Raw genomic sequence first — 17,624 nt, 5'->3', positions numbered from 1 at the left:
TATCTGGGGCTTCTTCCTTCAGCCTGCCTGGGGCAGGTTGAGGCAAGGGCAGACCCCTCAGGCAGGGAAAGACGGAAGCTTTTCCCTTGTTGACAACAGCTTTTCCCTTGTTGCCAAGGAGGCTGGGGGTGGGGAGAGGAGAAGCAAAATTAAATAAACGAAGGGTGTTGTGGAGCTGGGGAAGAATAACTTATTTTTTATGGGCTTGTTAACATTTGTGAAGTTAAGTAAGCAGGAATTTATGCCCCTCATTTGCATACATTAAAGGGAGGGCTGCCGGGCCGGCTTGGTTACTGGGAAACCTCACCTGCCTCCTAGGGCGGTGGCCCCCAGGCTCGCATTAGGCAGCTCCTGTGCAGGGATGGTTGGTTTGGGCTGTTTCTAGTGATTTCTGCAGGTCCAGCTGGGGCGGTGTTTCCTGAGGGCCCACTGTGTGATTGGCATTGGCCTACCCTGACTGCGGCCTCCTCCCTCCCTGCTGGGAGTGGAGCAGCTGGCCTGAATCCCATCACAGTGGCCTGGCCCTTAGTTCACTGGCTGAATGTTCTAGAAACTGTTCCAAGCCTCCTCAGGGACCTGAGAATGTGCTGGAGGCCCCATGACCACCAGCTTTGCTGCCTAAGAGCTGTGAGACCTGAGGCATGTTGCTTTGGCTCTCTGGGCCTCAGTTTCCTCATCTTTAAAATGAGGACAATGATAGTGTTATATATACTGCCCACCTGTGTGTCCCTGTCTTAGACACTGCCCACCTGAGATGACACTGGCCGGTTGGGGAGCTGTGCTCTCTTTGCTAGTTGACCTGTCTTTTTGGAGACCCTTTGTCTCCAATAGGCCTGAAAGCTAGGTGACCCTTCCTCTGGAAGACCAGGCAGCCCCACCGGGCCTAGGCCGCACGGCCCCCGCACGTTCCACTTGTAATTCCTGGTCCCCTGTCTGACTGACTCTCTTGGGGCTGTGAGCTTCCTCAGGGCAGTGCCATGTCTGTCGAGGTCATTGCCAGTCCCCTGCACCTGCCCCAAGACTTGGCACAGAGCCAGGACTTGAGAAGCGGTATGAAATGAATGAGTGAATGAAATACTTAACCTGTGTCCGTTTTCGCCACTTAGGGATTACGAGTCCCTTCCAGGTGTGTAGTGATTTATGGGTTTGAAAGCACTTTCAGGCTAATGCCCTCGTTTGATCTCCACCTTTAGATCCCTCTACAAGAAGGCAAGGCAGGGCCTGTGTTCGCCATGGACTCTCTCACGTTTTTGTTTGTTCAAGGAAACTCTTGAACTCCTGTTCTGGGCTGGGTGCTGGGACCCTGCGGGGGAGTGAGGCCATGTCCTTCCCTCCAGGGGCTCAGGGGCTGCTCCCAGCAGGCGTGCCCACCGAGGGTGGGTGGGGAGGCTGAGGGGGCCTTGGGGAGTCCTGGCACCCCTGCAGGCCTCAGGATCCCATCTGTCTAATGGGTAACAGCGAAGAGGTTTAAGCTCTTCCAGTTCTGCTAGGCTGTGATTCTTGGTAGTCAGGTTTTGTCACCAGGCACCTGCTAGGAGGCCCTAAGATGCCAGGATGCCTTTGCCCCAGCCCTGCCCAGGCAGCCCTGGCCCTCCAGGTGGCTGAGGTGCCCCTCAGGCACAGGTGTGTGGGCCTCCGGGGGTGGGGGGAGGGGACAACTGCCCCTGCTGCTACCCCCAGGCCCGTGTCAGTGGGGGCAGCTCTCTGTCCACAGTGGGAGTTCGGCCTGTGGACAGAAGGTGAAGTCTGATTGGACCGGAGTGGGGTGGGTCAGCATCTCTGAGTGGAGTGGAGGGTGGTTGAGGCCCCTGACCTGGGAGGATAATAACCCTGCCTTTCCTTACATTCTTCTCCCTTGCACCCCCTTGCCCCTCCCGGTTTCCCAGGGACCTGCTGCATGGGCTCGGGACATGGAGGGCTTGGCCTTTGGAGGCAGGGAGGGGGTGGTTGCAGGCCTCACCCTGCAGCAGCCTGGCTTTGGGCAGTTGTTTCCCCTCTCTGTGCCTCAATTTCCTCCTCTGTGCCTTGCAGATGATGCTGGTTTGAGGGTTCAGTGAGTGCTGAGGAAGCATGTGGTCAAGCTCTGCAAGCCCTTCCTTCTTTCATTTACCAGGAGGAGCAAGGCGGCCATGGCGGGGAGGTGGTGGCTGGAGCAAGTGAGTGAGGTGGGAGGTGAAGAAGTGAAGTCTGGGAAGATTTTGGATACTATTCCAATCTCATGGGAGCCAGCAGCCGGTGAGGGCAGAGGCCGGTGGCCCAGGTGTGCGACGCGAGGGGCTTGGTGGAGGTGGGAGAGGTTAGCTGGTCTCTGTGGTCGGTGGAGGTGGGAGAGGTGGGCTGGTGGCCCAGGTGTGCGATGCAGGGGGTTCGGTGGAGGTGGGAGAGATGGTCCGGTGGTCCCCGTGGTCGGTGGAGGTGGGAGAGGTGGGCCAGTGGTCTCCGTGGTCTGATCAACTTGCTTGCTCCGCCTCCAGGCACTCGAGGGAGCATGTTTCCTCAGCAGACAGTTCTCAAGGAGCCAGTATGGGCCTGGGCATGAAGAGAGTCCCTGCTCTCAGGAAGCCCACACAGGGGCAGACTTGCCAGCCAGTCCTTACCCGGTGGCTGAGGCCTGGTGGGCTGGAAGGCTTCCTGTAGGAGGCAGCTTTGAATCCCACCTGAGAAGTAGCACTCACTGGGCGGGGATGGGACAGGAGGGTACTCCAGGCCTGGGAATCTCAAGGGGAAAGCCCAAGAGGTGCGAAAAGCCTCTCCGAGTTCAGAGAGGGGTAAGAAGCTCACGGGCCCATGCCTGGGAGTGGGGAGGGAGGATCCAGGAGTCTGGGGAGGACGCCAGAGGTCCCTGAGCTCCCTCCAGGCCAGGAGAAGGCTGGACACTGTGTCTTCCAGCAGCAGGGAGCACGTGTGTGTTTGGGAACAGGCCAGGTGGATGTTGTGTTCCAGGAAGGAGCTGGTAGGGGGTGCTGAGGAATTGCAGGGGGTGTTTCTTGGAGGTGCTGTTCTGGGGTCGGGCTGGAGGTGGGAAGGTGGGTAAGGCAGGAGTGGAGGTAGAGGCCCAAGCAAGGGAGGAGCCTAGGAGATCCCACACCAGCTGGAGAGGCGTACATGTGTGCACACATGACATGTGTAGATGCGTGTGTGTGCACGCCTGCATGTGTGAAGTGGGGAGCAGTTGTCCTGATGGTGTTGGAGGGCACATTGCAGAGACAGAGCCAAGCCAGATCATGAGGGGCCTAAACTGTGGAGCAGAGGAGTTGGGGAGGCGCCAGAGGCTTTAGAGCAGGGCGGCGATGTGAGTGCGCTGCAGGAGGCTTCCTTGGGCTGCTGTGCAGAGCACGGGCAGAGGCAGGGTAGGTGACAGTCGGTTAGGAGACTGCTGTGCTGTGCTGGGGGGCTTTACTGGGGTAGGGGGAAGGGGCCGGACAGGAGCGGGGTGGTGGAGCCCAGGGTGGCTCAGTGGAAGAGGTAGCATTTGATGAGAATGTAAAGGGTGAGAGGTTTGCTTTCTGGAAGTGGAAGGAGAGGCACAGCAGGTGGCTGGAACAGTCCCTACGAAGGCTTGCAGGAGGGAGGGGCCAGGTTGGAGGCCAGTATATTCAGGGGCCTTTGAGGAATAAAGGGCAGGTTGGAGTCAAAAAAGAATGTTGTTTAGTGAGGCCCTCCATGTGCCCGGCACGGTCTACCCAGGCCTGAGCGCTAGCTCCACTGCCCACAGCTGCCTGGCCCTCGGTAAGGCGTTTGACCCTGGCACCTTCATTTCATTGTCTGTCAAATGGGGACCCTGTTAGACTCAGCCTCACGGAGTCACTGTGAGGATTAGATGCAATAATCCACCTGCAGCGTGGCCTGGAAGATGTTCGGCTGTTATTGGCTGTGTCCTTACCATCTCATTTAACACAGCAACCCTGCAGGGCAGCCTTGCACCCCCAGGGACCAGTGTGGATGTCAGCTCAGAGAAGCTGCGCAGGCTGCCGAGGCCACACAGCTAGGAGGGGAACCGAGCAAGGGTCTGAGTCCAGGTTATGAGGACCCCAGACTTGGTGTTCTTTCGCAGGTGCCCACAGCCTTCCAGAACGCCTGTAAAATGCCCAGCCTGGTAAACTCGTTCCCCTCCTTGTGCTTAGGAAGCTCCTGGATCCAATGTAAGAAGAAGCGGGCAGGAGACGGATGCCGATCTCTGGGTTCAGGTCGGCTGCTTGCTCTTGGAGCCTCAGTTTCCTCATTTGGAAGTGAGAGCCCCACGTCTCTACATAAGAAGGTCACACGGGGCTCCCACAAGGCCAGCAGCGTCAGCTGACCTTGGGGTCTAGGCGAGGCTTCTGGCAGGGGCTCTGTCCACTTTCCCCCCCTTTTCCCTGTCCCTCTGCACCCGCCTGACCAGACTGTCCTGAGGGCAGGGCCAGCATGGGAGCCATCGTACTGGACGGCTTCCTGATGGTCGCAGCAGCCAGGAGCTGGGAGGCCTGGCTGTCATCTGTCATAATAATGGGCACACTTAGCGTGGGTGGGGGTGAGCGCGTGGAGACGGGCACCAGCTGGGAATTACATGCCTGGGGGCCTATGTGGTTCTTTTGCGTTTTCAATTTTCACTCCCTGGGTGCCTTCCCTGTGCCAGGCTTCTCACTGGGGGCACTGAGGGGGCACAGAGGGGCACGCCGTGCTTCCTGGCCCTCTGGAGGGGACACAGTGACCCTTCAATGGGATGCCACTTGGAGCTGGTGAGCATGGGGGTGCTGTGGAGTGGAGTGGTGAAGCCAGACCAGGGATTCAAAGAAGGCTTCCTGGAAGAGGTGATGCCCGAGCTGAAGCTGGTAGGAGTTCACCGTGTTGGTGGTCACCCACCAAGAGGGAGCTTAGCCTCTGGCCCTGGGGCTGCAGGGAGCCCTAGAAAGATTTTGAGCAGGAGAGACAGCATCAGAGCTGCCCTCCGGAAGGCTCCCTCTGCCTGGAAAAAAAGGAGATCCCTGTGAGTGACAGGCAAGTGATGATAGTGGCCTGTCCTGGCGTGGACTTGGAGGCTGGTCTGATCTTCATCTTCCAGTGGGAGAGGCAGGAGTTGATGGGAAAACTGGAATCTGTGGCCTGAGCAAGCAGGCAGGCAGTGGTGACCATGACCGAGCGCGATCTGAGCAGCCAGGGGCATGCATGAAGCCACCCTGAAGGAGAAGGCAGACGAGGGCGCCACAGGCCAAGGACAGAGCCTGGAGGAGCAGCGGTGGTTAGTGGGTCGGGGCAGGAAGGGGGCGCCTGGAAGGGGAGGGGGCGTGGCTGGAGGCCGTGGGGCTCAAGGCTCTTGTCCTCTCTGGGTTCAGTTTCCTCACGTGCTGCATGACGGGGGCCTGGGTAGCGCTAAGGGATCTACCACCTCTGACCTCCTTCAAAGTGCCCCAGAGGGTCTGAAAGTAGATGGCACAAGGTGTGCCAGCTGGGGGATCCTGGCACCCAAGCAGCTCTGCTCCTGGGGTTTGGAAATGAGTGCGCTAACAGAGTTGGCTTCTGTAGCATTTGCTGAGCCTCTTCTTCACGCTGGCCCCATGTTGGGAGCTGGGGACATGGTGGGGACACAGCCCTGGTCCCACCCCTGGGGTGTGCAATACGGAAGCACCTAGAAAGCCAGGAGTGTTAGCTCACTTTTGGCAAACCCAATCTGAAAATTCAAGCTTTTGATGGGGAATTGGAGGCTGATACTTAGTTTATAAAATAATTCACAGGAAGCTTTCTTTAAATAGCGAAGTCTCTGGCACATTTGTCCGTCTGTGAGTTCCTGGCTTGTCTTTGTGTTTTCCACGGTGTGCCTGAAATCCTAGGCCAGGTGCTCATTGGATGTGGAATGTCTGGTTAGCTGGATGCAGCCCCTTCTGGGGGTCTCCAGCCCTCTTGGGTGGTAGCGGGTCCTCAGAGGTGTCGAGCCTCCCTGTTAATCACCAGCTTCGGGTATCTGGGGGCTCAGCCGTGTCCATGACCCTTCTTCTGGCTTCCTGTTGGGTCTGTGGTGCTTGTGCTGACAGCAGACAGGGACCTGCACCCTGCTTGTCCCCTGAGCCCTGAACAGGTGGCTCCCTGCCCCTCCCACCCTGGGCCTCCCTTGGTGATGCCCTGCACGCCAGACACTAGTTTTGCAGGTCTTTGCAGCCCACGGTGCCAAGCCCAGGACCTGGTGTGTGGTGGGCCCCTGGGTGCACGGATATTGTGCCAGTGCTGACAGGACCCCTGGGTTGTCTTGTCCACATCTCCCACCCCCCGTGGGTGAGGAAGCCAAGGCCCAAGTAGAGAAGGGCTTTGCTCAACTCCTGGCTGCCACAGAGCCAGCCAAGGGGTGCCTCTCTCCCTAGAGTACCCCTGACAGCAAAGGAGGCTGGGAAGGAGATCTGGGCAGAACTAGAGGGGGCAACACCTTGGTGTGTCTCAGGCCCTGCCGCTTCTTAGCTGTGTGCCTTTGGGAAGTGGCTTCACTGCTCTGGGCCTGATCCCTCGTGTCTCAGATGGGTGGAATAACAGTGCCCGTCTCCCAGGGCCGTGGAGGGGTTTCATGAAGTGATTGATGTAAATGCCTACTTGGGTCTGGCGTGTGGTCGGCACTTGATTGATGCTCCTTGACTACTTCTAGGACGTTTCTTCTGGTTGCCGGAACCAGGCACAGGCAGAGCCAGGTTTGAATCCCAGCCTCACCACCTACCAGCTGTGACGCCGTGAGGCCACTTTGTCTTTCTGAGCCTCTGTTTTCTCATCTGAGAAATTAATCCAACAATCTTTATTTTATTAATTTATTTATTTTTCAGACAGAGTCTCACTCTGTCACCCAGGCTGGAGTGCAGTGGCGTGATCTTGGCCCACTGCAACGTCTGCCTCCTGGGTTCAAGTGATTCTCCTGCCTCTCAGCCTCCCAAATAGCTGGGACTACAGGCGTGTGCCCCCTTTCCCAGCTAATTTTTGTATTTTTAGTAGAGACGGGGTTTCATTATGTTGGCCAAGCTGGTCTCGAACTCCTGACCTCGTGATCCACCCGCCTCAGCCTCCTAAAGTGTTGGGATTACAGGCGTGAGCCACCGCGCCCGGCCTGACGATCTTTATCTTGACACCCTGTAAGGTCGGGGGTGGGTGTTGAGTTTGCGGCAGCCAACCCAGTGCTCAGTCCCAGGCGAGGAGTGAAGAGTTCTTCATTTACAGCGTATGAGGCACTGTTGACAGTCACCATGGCCCGTGGGATGAAATTGCTGTCTGCACTCGAAGGAGGCATTCCTTTAAGCTGCGGGATCGCTCTGCCTACTGTGTGCCGGGGGTGGGAGCTGCGGGGGAGGACTCACTGTGCTGGCCACTGCGGCCCCCTGACGGTCCAGGGGGGTCGGACACTCACCAAGGAGTCATCCTGGGAGAGGTGAGGCTGTCCAGGAGGAGGGCGGGAGGGAGCCTGGAACAGGCGGCCGGGCCAGGCCCTTGAGGGGCCTTGATCTTCAGGAGAACGTCTGGCTTTAGCCTTGGAACCGTGGAAGCGGCTGAAAGGGTGTTAAGAAAGAGGCCTCGGTGAGTCCACAAAAGACAGCACCCGAGCCGAGCAGAGGAAGAGGAGGACCTTGGGGCACACTAGAGACCCTGGGAGGTGGGTGCTGCCATCCAGACAAGCTTGGACTGAGGGGCGGCAGCGGACACACAGGTGTGTGGCCTGGAGAGGTGTCGAGATGGATGGGAAATGAGAGACGAGGGAGAGGGTGGAGTCAGGCATAATTCGGATGATGAGACTGAGGCACAGAGAGGTTCAGTAAGGGGCCCACAGTCACACAGCCAGTGGAGCCAGGAGCAAAGGCTCCATCCTGGCATCTGTATGAGGTGGCAGCTGGGCCTGTGGACATCAGTCGCAGCCTGGTGTGCACATTAGGTGGAGGTGGCAGGCGGGTCAGAGCCAGCAGGAGTGATGCTGGCGGTGGCATCATCACGCTTCATTTGCGGTGCTCCTTAGTGCCAGGCATAATGGAGATGGATTGGGACATCTGCCAGCGAATGGGGGACCTGTTCCGTGTCGTCTGCAGCTCTCTTAGGCAGAGATCGGGCCTATAAAGGAAGAGCTTGGGAAGAAGGTGCTGGAAGGAGCCAGGGCAAGAGGGTGGCCGAGTGCCGGGGCCTTCTGGTGGTACATGTGATGGTGACGCCCTGGGGACCCCGAGTCAGCGAGGCCTGGGTGCAGAGCCAGCTCCAGCCTGGCTTAGGGAGATGACTTGACCTCACTGGCCTCAGCTTTCCTATCTGTTAAGTGGAGGTTGATCTAAGGATGGGACCGTATGGGACTTAGCACAAGGCCTGGGGCATGGTCCAGGCTCAGGAAGTGCTGGGTGCTGTTATTATTACTGCTGTCATCATCGATATTGTTGTGTGGCAGTTGGAGTCCAGCAACTGGTGGGGGGTGTCAGTTGTCCTCTCTGATTTGGGACGTGTCATGGTCTGCCAGGCCCAAGCCGAGTTAGCCCAGAGATGCTGCCCTCAGGATGATGGGCCAGTGCCAGGACCTGAGGCCCACTGATTGCAAAGCCCAGGCCCAGGCTCAGGTGCGAGTGGAGGTTGTTGATGGGGGAGCATAAGGAAACCTCCAGAGAGGACTGGCTTCCATTCTGGGGAAGGATTATGTGAGTCCAAGAAAGACACGCAGAGAAAGGACAAAGGATGAGACAGGGCCACCCTGATGAGGCCAGGTGGTGGTCAGAGACCATCCTTTGCCTGATTTTACCAGGTAAACATGCAGGAGGCTCAGAGAGGGTGAGGGCCTGGCTCAAGGTCACACAGCAGCTGTCACTGGGAGCAGGCCTGCCAGCCCCGGGGCCTGGGTGCTGTCCCCCTCTGTGAAAGAGGGGTGTGATCATTTATCAGGGGAGTTTAATAATGAATGAAGTTGAAGTGTCTTTAATGCAGGCAGCAGGCCTGAAGTAATAAGGGACCCTGTATTAATTCGGAAGTTAATGAATATGCAGGTGTGTCTGAATGATTAATGGGGCTCCTGAAGGCCTTGGAAAGGGGTGTGTGAGCTGCTGCTGATGGAAATATGAATATTACATACATCTGGGAAGTCGGATAAACCAGGGAACAGATGGGCATTAACCAACCAGAGGGCTCTAGCAGCCACTGAGAGTGGAATACACAGATATGTGGGGGCAAATATACAGTGGTGTGGGGAGCATGCTCACTTTCTTGCAATGTGATCTTGGGGATGTCACTTAATCTCTGAGAGCCTTACTTTCCTTATCTGCAGAATGGGCATAAAAATAATACCTGGTTCTGGCCGGGTGCGGTGGCTCACACCTGTAATCCCAGCACTTTGGGAGGCCAAGGCAGGTGGATCACGAGGGCAGGAGATCGAGACCATCCTGGCCAACACGGTGAAACCCCATTTCTACTAAAAATACAAAAAAATTAGCTGGGTGTGGTGGCGGGCACCTGTAGTCCCAGCTACTCAGGAGGCTGAGGCAGGAGAATTGCTTGAATCTGGGAGGCGGAGGTTGCAGTGAGCCCAGATTGCACCACTGCACTCCAGCCTGGGAGACAGAGTGAGACTCCGTCTCAAAAAAAAAAAAAAAAAAAAAAAAAGAATCCAACAAACAAACAAACAAAAAATAACAACAAAAAACTGGTTCCTAGGATCCTGAGGATGAAATGTGAGAGAATCCCTTAACAAGGGTGGGCTCACTGTGGGCATCTCACAAACACAGGTCAGCCTTTTTAGAGACGAGGGCAGAGAAGTGGTTGAGGAGGGCCAAGGAAAGTATAACTGTAGCAGTTAAATTCCCTTAAGATGGACGGTGCTTCTGATGCACTGACAGCAAGAAGGAAGAACAAAGATGAATGGTACTTCACAGTTTATAAAGGGGAGTCACCCATTGGTTATCCTTTTCCTCCTCCTTGCAGCAGCTGCGTGGGGCAGAGGAGATGGGTCTTGGGGAAACCGAGGCTCCGAGGGGGCTGGTTACTGCCCATGTCACCCAGCCACGTGAGGACCAGTTGGGCTCAGGCCCAGGTCTGCACCCCTTCCCCCTGAGTCTCAGAGGACATGGGACCCAGGCACTGCCTGGGAAGGGCCTTTCCAATATTTGCCAGGCCTGGGGCTGGGGACAGGTCATCTTTCAGAGCCTCATTTTCTCTCCTTGTCATGTAAGGGTCTGTCTGCCATTTGGGGTTGTTTTGAGGCTTTGATGAGGAAGTGGGACACTGTCCCTTCACCTATGCCTGGCCTTCGGGGAGTCCCAGACACCGTCCCTTTGATGGTCAGACTGCTGTATCAGCTGGACTTGTATCTGGGGAGTCGTGGGTGCCAAGCCACTTTAGCTGTGGGCTCTTGGGCATGTCTCTTGTCATTTCTCAGCCTCAGTTCCCTCATCCTTCAAGCAGGCATGACAGTGTGGCTGCCATGTGTGAAGTGTGCAGGGCCTGGCACACAGCAGGTGCCGGCACGGTGTGCTCCTGGGCCCGTGTCATGGCCCTGTGCGTGGTGGCTCTCTTGTGTTCCCTGGGTGATTTTCAGCCGTGGACGTGTACAGAGAGCATGCTGGGACGGTGCCGGGCCCTGGGTTTACAGGGTGAGTGAGACTGTCCACACTTGGTCTTTGTCCTCTACAAGGCTGTGGTCCAGGCAGAAGGTGGATGTAAAACCAGTGTCCCTGTCATGCCACCTGGGATGGGGGTCGGGAGTCAGAGGATGGCCCCCACGCAGCCTTGGGTGGATAGGGAAAGAGATGCTCATTCATCTCCCTGTCATCCCCAACAGAGCCCCAACCAGAAGGCCTGGCTTTGGCTGTGAGTCCTCCACTCGCGGGAGGCAGTGCTTACAGAATGGCCGTTTGAATGAAGACGGAGAGAATGAATGAATGGCTGGCTTCTAGGCTCCTTTCTCTGCCTCTTCTCAGCTCCAGGCTGGTGAGCAGGGATGTAGTCAAGCCCCTCACTTGACTGTCTCAGGGATCCAGAGTGATCCTGTTGTACATCCTTCTCTTCTCCCAGGTCTCTGCCTGGGCCTCCAGGGCCTCCCCCTGGGCCAGCCTGGCTGGGGTCAGAAAACTGTGTTGCTGGGTAAAGAACCTTCTGGCAGTCATGGTCATGGAGCAGCCTGCTCTTGACAAGCAAGGAAACCGAGGCCCAGAAGGGAGAGGGATGGCGGGTGGGGGCAGGGCTGGGGTTAGAACCTCTGTCTTGGCTGTGCCAGGTCGGCCACCCTGCAGTGTCCAGCCTGACCGTGTATTTATAGTCTCTACTGATCTATATTAACACCCAGGCCTGCCCAGGCCTTTGCAGCCTGCGGATCTGAGGATGCCTTTGAACCCTCTAGGGGGCTGTGAAATCAGAGCTCACCCCCATGGGGAGGGGAGAATGCGGCTTCTCACCCTTCCTTTCACAGCTCTGGGGCTCACGCTGGGCCCTTTGCCTGCAGAATCTTTGCCAGCCTGGGTAAGGTTTGGGCCACCCTTTGGTGGGTTCAGCTTCTATGTCTGGGGTTCATTATCACACCTTGCTTCCCTGTGGCTTGGCAGGGAGGCCGTGTGTACAGCATGAGATCAATGCATGGGCTGTGTGGCCTTGGGCAAGCCCGGCCCCTCTCCAAGCCTCAGTCTCCTCATCTGTAGAATGGGCATCATTTGCACCCGACTCTCCTGTGTCAGGCGCTGGGCACTCCATGCTTGTGAGCTGGGGGTTACTGTTTACACTCCTCACATCTCTCTGGTCCTCATCACAAGCAGTCCTCAGAGCCTGGAGGGACCGGAGTGTCATCTCCATTTGACAGATGAGGCCAGTGAGGTCCTGCCGCAGCGTGACTTACCAGAGCCATGCTGCCTGTTGGGGCAGAATTCGGACTCATCTAAGTCTGAATGTTCCAGCTTCCCAGGCCCCCTCCCCAGGGCCCGTGGGCTCCTTGGGGCAGGCCAGGTTCCTCACCCCACCAGCTTGGTTCCCACCCCCTGGTCTTGGGGAGAGCTCCACTAACTCTATGCTTTTCTTACAGAGCAGAGACGACTGGCCGCCCTGAGCGCAATTCAATTCAACAGACATTTACTGAGTGCCTACTATGCGCCAGGCCTTAGGCTGGGCACTGGGGGAGGGGCGCAGACAGGAAGATGGGGTCTTGTCCTCAGGTAGCTCCAGGCGGGGGAGGGGGCGTGGAGAAGACAGGCAAGGGCTAAACAGCTCAGCACCAGGAGAGAAGCTGCTTGGTGGGCTGGATGCAGCAGAGACCCGGGTTCAAGTGCATCACTGGAGAGCTGCTGTTCCTCGTCCGCACCTCAGTTTCCCCCACTTGTAAAATGGGGGAGATGATCTCTAGGACCAATCCAGGATTCCAAGGGCTATACCTCGGGGTTTTGGGGGCACAGCAGGGGGCCACCCTGCAGAAGGGAGATTTCCAAAGGCTTCTCAGAGGAGGAGGCATAAGGTCTCGGCCCAGGGGATGGGGACAGGTGGGAATGGGTCCCAGGGTTAGTACCAGCTAATGGCTAGTGAGTAACGGCCTGGTGGATGTGGGTGTGGGCGTGCCCCCAATTCCATAGGGTTGCGAGGGGACATGGTGGGGTGTGAGCTTAGAGAGGGAGAGAGGGGTTCTAGGGCCACAGGTTGGGGTGTGAGCTCTATTCTGGGGCCAGTGGGAGCCATTGTGGGCTGTTAAGGGAGATTCAGGAACAGCTGGTCCTGCTCTGTCTCACCCTCTTCTCTCTCCCTCTCTGGGGCAAACTTCAGGATCACATTCCCATAGAACCTTACAGCCATGTGGCCTCGGCAGCACTTGCGCTGTGCCAGGCACTGTGTATATTAGTCCTCATTGCGGCCCCAGTTCACAGAGGAGGACGCCGAGCTCTGAGAGGAAGCTCTTGCCCAAGGTCATGATCTCACCCCCAAGCTCCCCATGCTTCTCCCACTGCCTCCCCCTGAAAGAGTTCCTATTCTCTATGACCTCTCCCATCCTGGGGACGCCCTCCACAAAGCCCCGGGGAGTGCCTGCCAAGGGCAATGCAGTTAGGTTTGGAGGGCGAGGTCAGGAAAATCCCAGATGTTAGCAGGAGTGGCTTTCTCCAAGACCTGAGTTTCTGCCCTATCAGCCACCCTCTGGGATAGAGAGTGAGGCGGGGCTCCTTCCCACTTTACAGATGAGAAGACTGAGGCCCTGAGAGTCATGTGGCTAGTCCAAGGTCAAACTCAAGGGAGTGACAGCCTAGGCTAGAAGCTGGTCTCTTTATTGCCCAACCAAGGCTGGAGGGAGGCTCAAGTCCCCTGAGATCTGTGCAAAAGCTGACCCCTCCCCGACCTCCTTAGGGAGCAGAAGAGCCCAGAAGAGCACTGGAGTCACAGACCTGGTTCAAATCCTGGTTTTGTCTTTTGCATGAATTGTGTGATCTGAGCAAGTCATGAATTACTCGGAGCCTCGATTTCCTTATCTATATGAGGGCGGCGAGCTGGCCTCCTTCACTCAGCCATGAACAAATATTTATTGAGCACCTACTAGGACAAGCAGTTCCTTGGGGAACTGAGTCCAGGGGTAGCAGCAGTAGTTATGATTCCGGTTGTGATGGAGGAAGCACAGGGGGCTGTGGGGACCCACAGGAGAGACCCCAGCCAGGTTGGAAGAAGGCAGGCAGGTAGGAGGGTAGAACAGGCAGCGGCTCCCACAGGACCATATGGGCTGGGCTCTGGATGCTGTTGGAATTTTCCCAGATCAGCTCGAGCCAACGAAGACTTTTCAGCAGGGAGTGCCATGCTCAGGTTGACGTTCTAGAAAGCTCATCTTCTGCTGGGTGGAGGGGGCATGGAGTGGGGAGGTAGGGTTGGAGGTAGAGAGACCAGCAGGAGCAGTAGGGGGAGGGGACGGCACCAAGGCGGGACTAGGAGCAGGTGGGGAGGTGTGGGTGCCTCTCACCATGTCTGGGAACTGGGAGAGAAGCAGGGGAGGAGGGGGAAGGGGCCGTGGGAGATGAGTCCAGTCGTGGAGGTGGACATGGACGAGTGAGTTTCAGGTGCCAGGGAAGGGCCCCGAGGCAGCTGGGTACGGTGGTTTGGGTGTGATCAGCTGACATTAGAAGCCTTGGGAGGGGTTGAAGGGCTCTTGGGATAGGGGAGGGGGAAGCGGGTTTGAGAGAGGCAGTGAGCAGGGACCAGGACATCAGGGGAGGCCACTGCTTGGCGTACAAGCAGAGGAGCCCGAGGGGCCGCGGCCTGGGAGGTCGCGGGAAAGCAAGCTGCAGGTCCCCAGCCCAGGAAGGAGGTGGCAGGACTTAGGTCTGCGGGGAGATTTCAGAAGGCGACGTGTCAGGCGCTGTGCCTGGCGCCAGCGCGGACGAGGTGCCCAGGAGGGTCAGCTCCTGCATCTTTTCACCCAAAGGCAGAAGCTTAGTCTGTCCCTTACCCTCCTGAGGAGGACGAGGAGGCTACAGAGGGGGAAGGTGTCGGGGAATGAGGAAAAGGGGAAAAACATCTGCATGCATGACAACGCTGAAGTGAGGGAGAGAGAAAGGGGGAGAAAGAGGAAAATAAATTACCATACACCAGGATCTTGTTATTCAAGCTAATTTTCAAAGGACCACAGCTGTCACACTGAGATAATTCGTTAATTATAACAGCCATTGTGCTTTGGCAATGGGAGAGAAACCGAGGCCGGGGAACAGGCTGAAGGTGGGGGTGGGAGCAGGCTGTTGAGGGGCCTGGACATCAGAGAGGGGACAGGGACAGAGGCAAAGAGGGGTGTGTTGCCCTCGGGACTGAAAGGAAGACATTGTCAGGCCAGGCCCCATCCTTCCTCACTGTCATTGTTGCGGTGGGTAATGAGGTCCTCCTGCCTGCCTGGCGTGTGCCATGGTGCCACGTGCCAGACCCCCACAGCGATACCTGCAGGAGGCAGCTTCCTGGAGCTGCGACCCTGCCCAGACCCTGGCCTGTGGCCATCCCCTCCACAGCCCGGTGAGCTGGTGCCCTTCTTGTCCCACTTTACAGAAGAGGAAACTGAGACCCAGGAAAGATTAGCTTGCCAGGCCCACAGGGTGAGGTGGTGTAGCCTGGATTTGAGCTGAATGTGGACCCTGCGCTTTTGCAGCATGTTAGGGACGGCCGGTCTTGGCGGATTGGCCACGCGGAGTTGGTGGACACAGGAGCTGTCACATAGATAGCCTCACGTTTGGGCTGTGGTTTCTGCCCAGCCGGCAGTCCTGGGGCGGCCCTCCCTGGGGAGTTTCCGGGGCTCGATGTCAACCCCTCTGCACTGACAGAGCCTCCTTGTTTTCTGATGCTGCAGCTGCAGGCCCCCCGTGGCCTCAGAGGCAGCCGTCAGTGTGGGCTGGACCCTCCCACCTCCTCTAGAGAAAGCTGGTCTCAGGGCCAGGGGGAGGGGATTTGGGCCACCCCAGCTGGTGTCCATACTGACCCCTTGCGACCGCCTGGTTCGAGGTTCTGAAGCGACAGAAGCTGAATGGGCTGTGGCCTCAGGAGGGGTTTCTCAGCCTGGGCCTAGAGGGCTCCAGGACCCTGGGTGCTGGGCCCTGCTAGAGACAGGGGGCTGGGGGCGTGGCAGGCAGGTGTCCCAGTCCTAGGTGAGCAGAGTGAGGGGACCCTAAGTGCATGGGGAGAGGGGTGGGACCAAAGAGCCATTCCAGGAACCCCAGGGCCCCTTGGTGAGCTGTGGTGTGGCTTCAGGAACTCAGGTTTCTTGGTGTCCACAGCAGTCATGCCTGGAAACAGCACCTAGGCTAGGCCAGCTGGCAGTGTTCTGTGGGGTGGGAATAATGTTTGGGAGAGGGTAACCCTCAAACCCCAGTAGGAGCCCCATACTTGACCCAGACAGGGTTGTTGGCAGGGGAGAAGTGGGTCCCACAGGGTGACAGGTGGGCCCGGGGTGGCTGTGTGGGAGCTCCCTTGGTTGGGGACCTCTCCCCAGTGGGGCCGCTTGGAGCCAAGGGGAAGCTGTTGGAGGGTCAGGACAGCTTAAAGTCCTATAGAATTGGTGACCCACAGAGGCCAAGACACAGGAGACTTTTAGGACCAAATAAATGGTAGATACATCCTAGAATCTTTGAACCCCAGACTCATAACTGGAGACCTTCCTCCCCGAATGACAGATCCATGCTGTTAGTATCCTGGTGCTAAAACTCAGGAGCCATGGGTCAGGAGGATAGGGGAGGGGGGCTCGAGGTCAGGCAGGGGTCGGGGCACCCTTGGGTCCCAGGCTGAGAGGCTCATAGGAATACCCCTGACAGGCTGGGGTTCCCCTTTGTTGCTGGCCTCATAAACTCCAGTGTGCAGGGGTCAGCTGGCCACCTGAACCAGAGAGGCGGGGAGGAGGTTGGATGCCGCCCCGGCCTGTGCCACTGCTGTCCCTCCAGGGATGCAGACCCAGGGAAGCCAGATCTTCCCTGTATCTCAGTGGATTCCAGAAATGAGGATTTTTGAAATAAAATCTGCCAAGTTTTCAATATTGGCAACTGATTAAAAAAATGTGAAAACCACCATCCAGATGAAACAGGATCCCACAGCAGCTCTTGAACAGAGCCTGGGGCCGTGGAGGCTGGAAGCCACTGCGTAGCAGTTGTGAGGCCTCAGTTTCCTCATCTGCAAAGTGGGAATAGTGATAGTGCTTTTAAGACGTTTAAAGTTGGCTCAGGATTAAATGAGTTAATATGGGAAGTGTGGAGGCCCAGCCGGCGCAAGCACTGAAGACTCTTTTCATCTTGTCGGAGGCCGCCCATCCCTCCCTGGGCTACCTCTCAGGGGGCTTCGCTCCCCGCCACTGGAGCCTCCACTTCCCCCTTGCGGTCCCCACATGCTCCTGTCTTGGGACAGCCCTGAGGGTACTGGAGGGTAGGGAAACGTTCGCCCCTTGGGACCCTGGAGGAGGAGCAGGTGGAGGAGGCAGAGCCGGGAGGGCGGGCCTAGCCGGCGCCTGGTACATAGTAGGTGCTCCATAAATGTTTATTGAATGAATGAATGGAGGCCATGCAGGCAGAGGCAGCCGTGCTGCGCAGGCACTGGTGAAAAGAGCGGGTCCAGTGGACACTGGTGAGTAGTGCCCAGGGGCTGCAGCTGAGGGGCCAGCAGGGGCTGGGGGGGAGGCGAAGGTCAGGCTGGGAGAGGGCAGGGGTCAGGAGTGGGAATTGGGATCAGGTGGGGGAGGCAAGGGCAAGTGGGGAGTGGCTAGAGGTTGCAGGGGGTGGGGAGGTGGGGTCAAATGGGATGAGGCCAAGGGTCAGGTTGGGAAGGTGGGATCAGGTGTGGGAGGCAGAGTCCATGTGGGAGGTGGGATCCAGGGGAGGAGGTAAAGGCCAGGCTGGGGAGAGAGGGGGTGAGGGAGGCAGTCCCCTGAGTAGCCTGGAGGATTCTGGGAAAGCCAGGAGGTGGGTTTTTAATACAGGTCATCCTTAGCTGTGGGACAATCCTGTCCCCAGGTGCCTGGTGGTGGGTGGGCTGGGGTGGGGGTTTGCCAGGGAGTGGGCCCTGCTCACGGGTCGTGTGGTTACAGCTGCCACTAGAACCAGGCTCAGGTGTCTCCTGTCAGGCCACGGGCTGGTTTGCCAAGGCCAAGACGTTTGGTAAAAGCTTCCACCCCCTGCCTCTCTCCTTTCACCAAGGCCTGGACACGGAGTAGGTACTAAAGATGATTGTGGCACCCTGTGAGCAGGGGA

At 57.6% G+C, this 17,624-nt stretch overlaps 1 protein-coding gene across 10 annotated transcripts in view; it reads left to right on the top strand.

Annotated features, from left to right (window-relative positions):
• ELFN2 (extracellular leucine rich repeat and fibronectin type III domain containing 2) overlaps nucleotides 1–17,624 on the top strand; it is a 59,682-nt gene that overhangs the window by 26,009 nt on the left and 16,049 nt on the right. For 5 of the 10 annotated variants that reach the window (XM_063663298.1, XM_063663294.1, XM_063663297.1 and 2 more), the window contains one exon: nucleotides 11,975–17,001. The exons of the other annotated variants lie outside the window; for them this stretch is intronic. The gene's annotated coding sequence lies outside the window, so the exon portion shown is untranslated. The remainder of the gene's footprint in view (nucleotides 1–11,974; nucleotides 17,002–17,624) is intronic. 10 annotated transcript variants of the gene reach the window in all.

The sequence above is a fragment of the Pongo pygmaeus genome, chromosome 23 (assembly GCF_028885625.2).
Source record: "Pongo pygmaeus isolate AG05252 chromosome 23, NHGRI_mPonPyg2-v2.0_pri, whole genome shotgun sequence".
In the NCBI taxonomy this organism is placed as follows: domain Eukaryota; kingdom Metazoa; phylum Chordata; class Mammalia; order Primates; family Hominidae; genus Pongo; species Pongo pygmaeus.
This window is presented reverse-complemented; position numbering and strand designations above follow the sequence as displayed.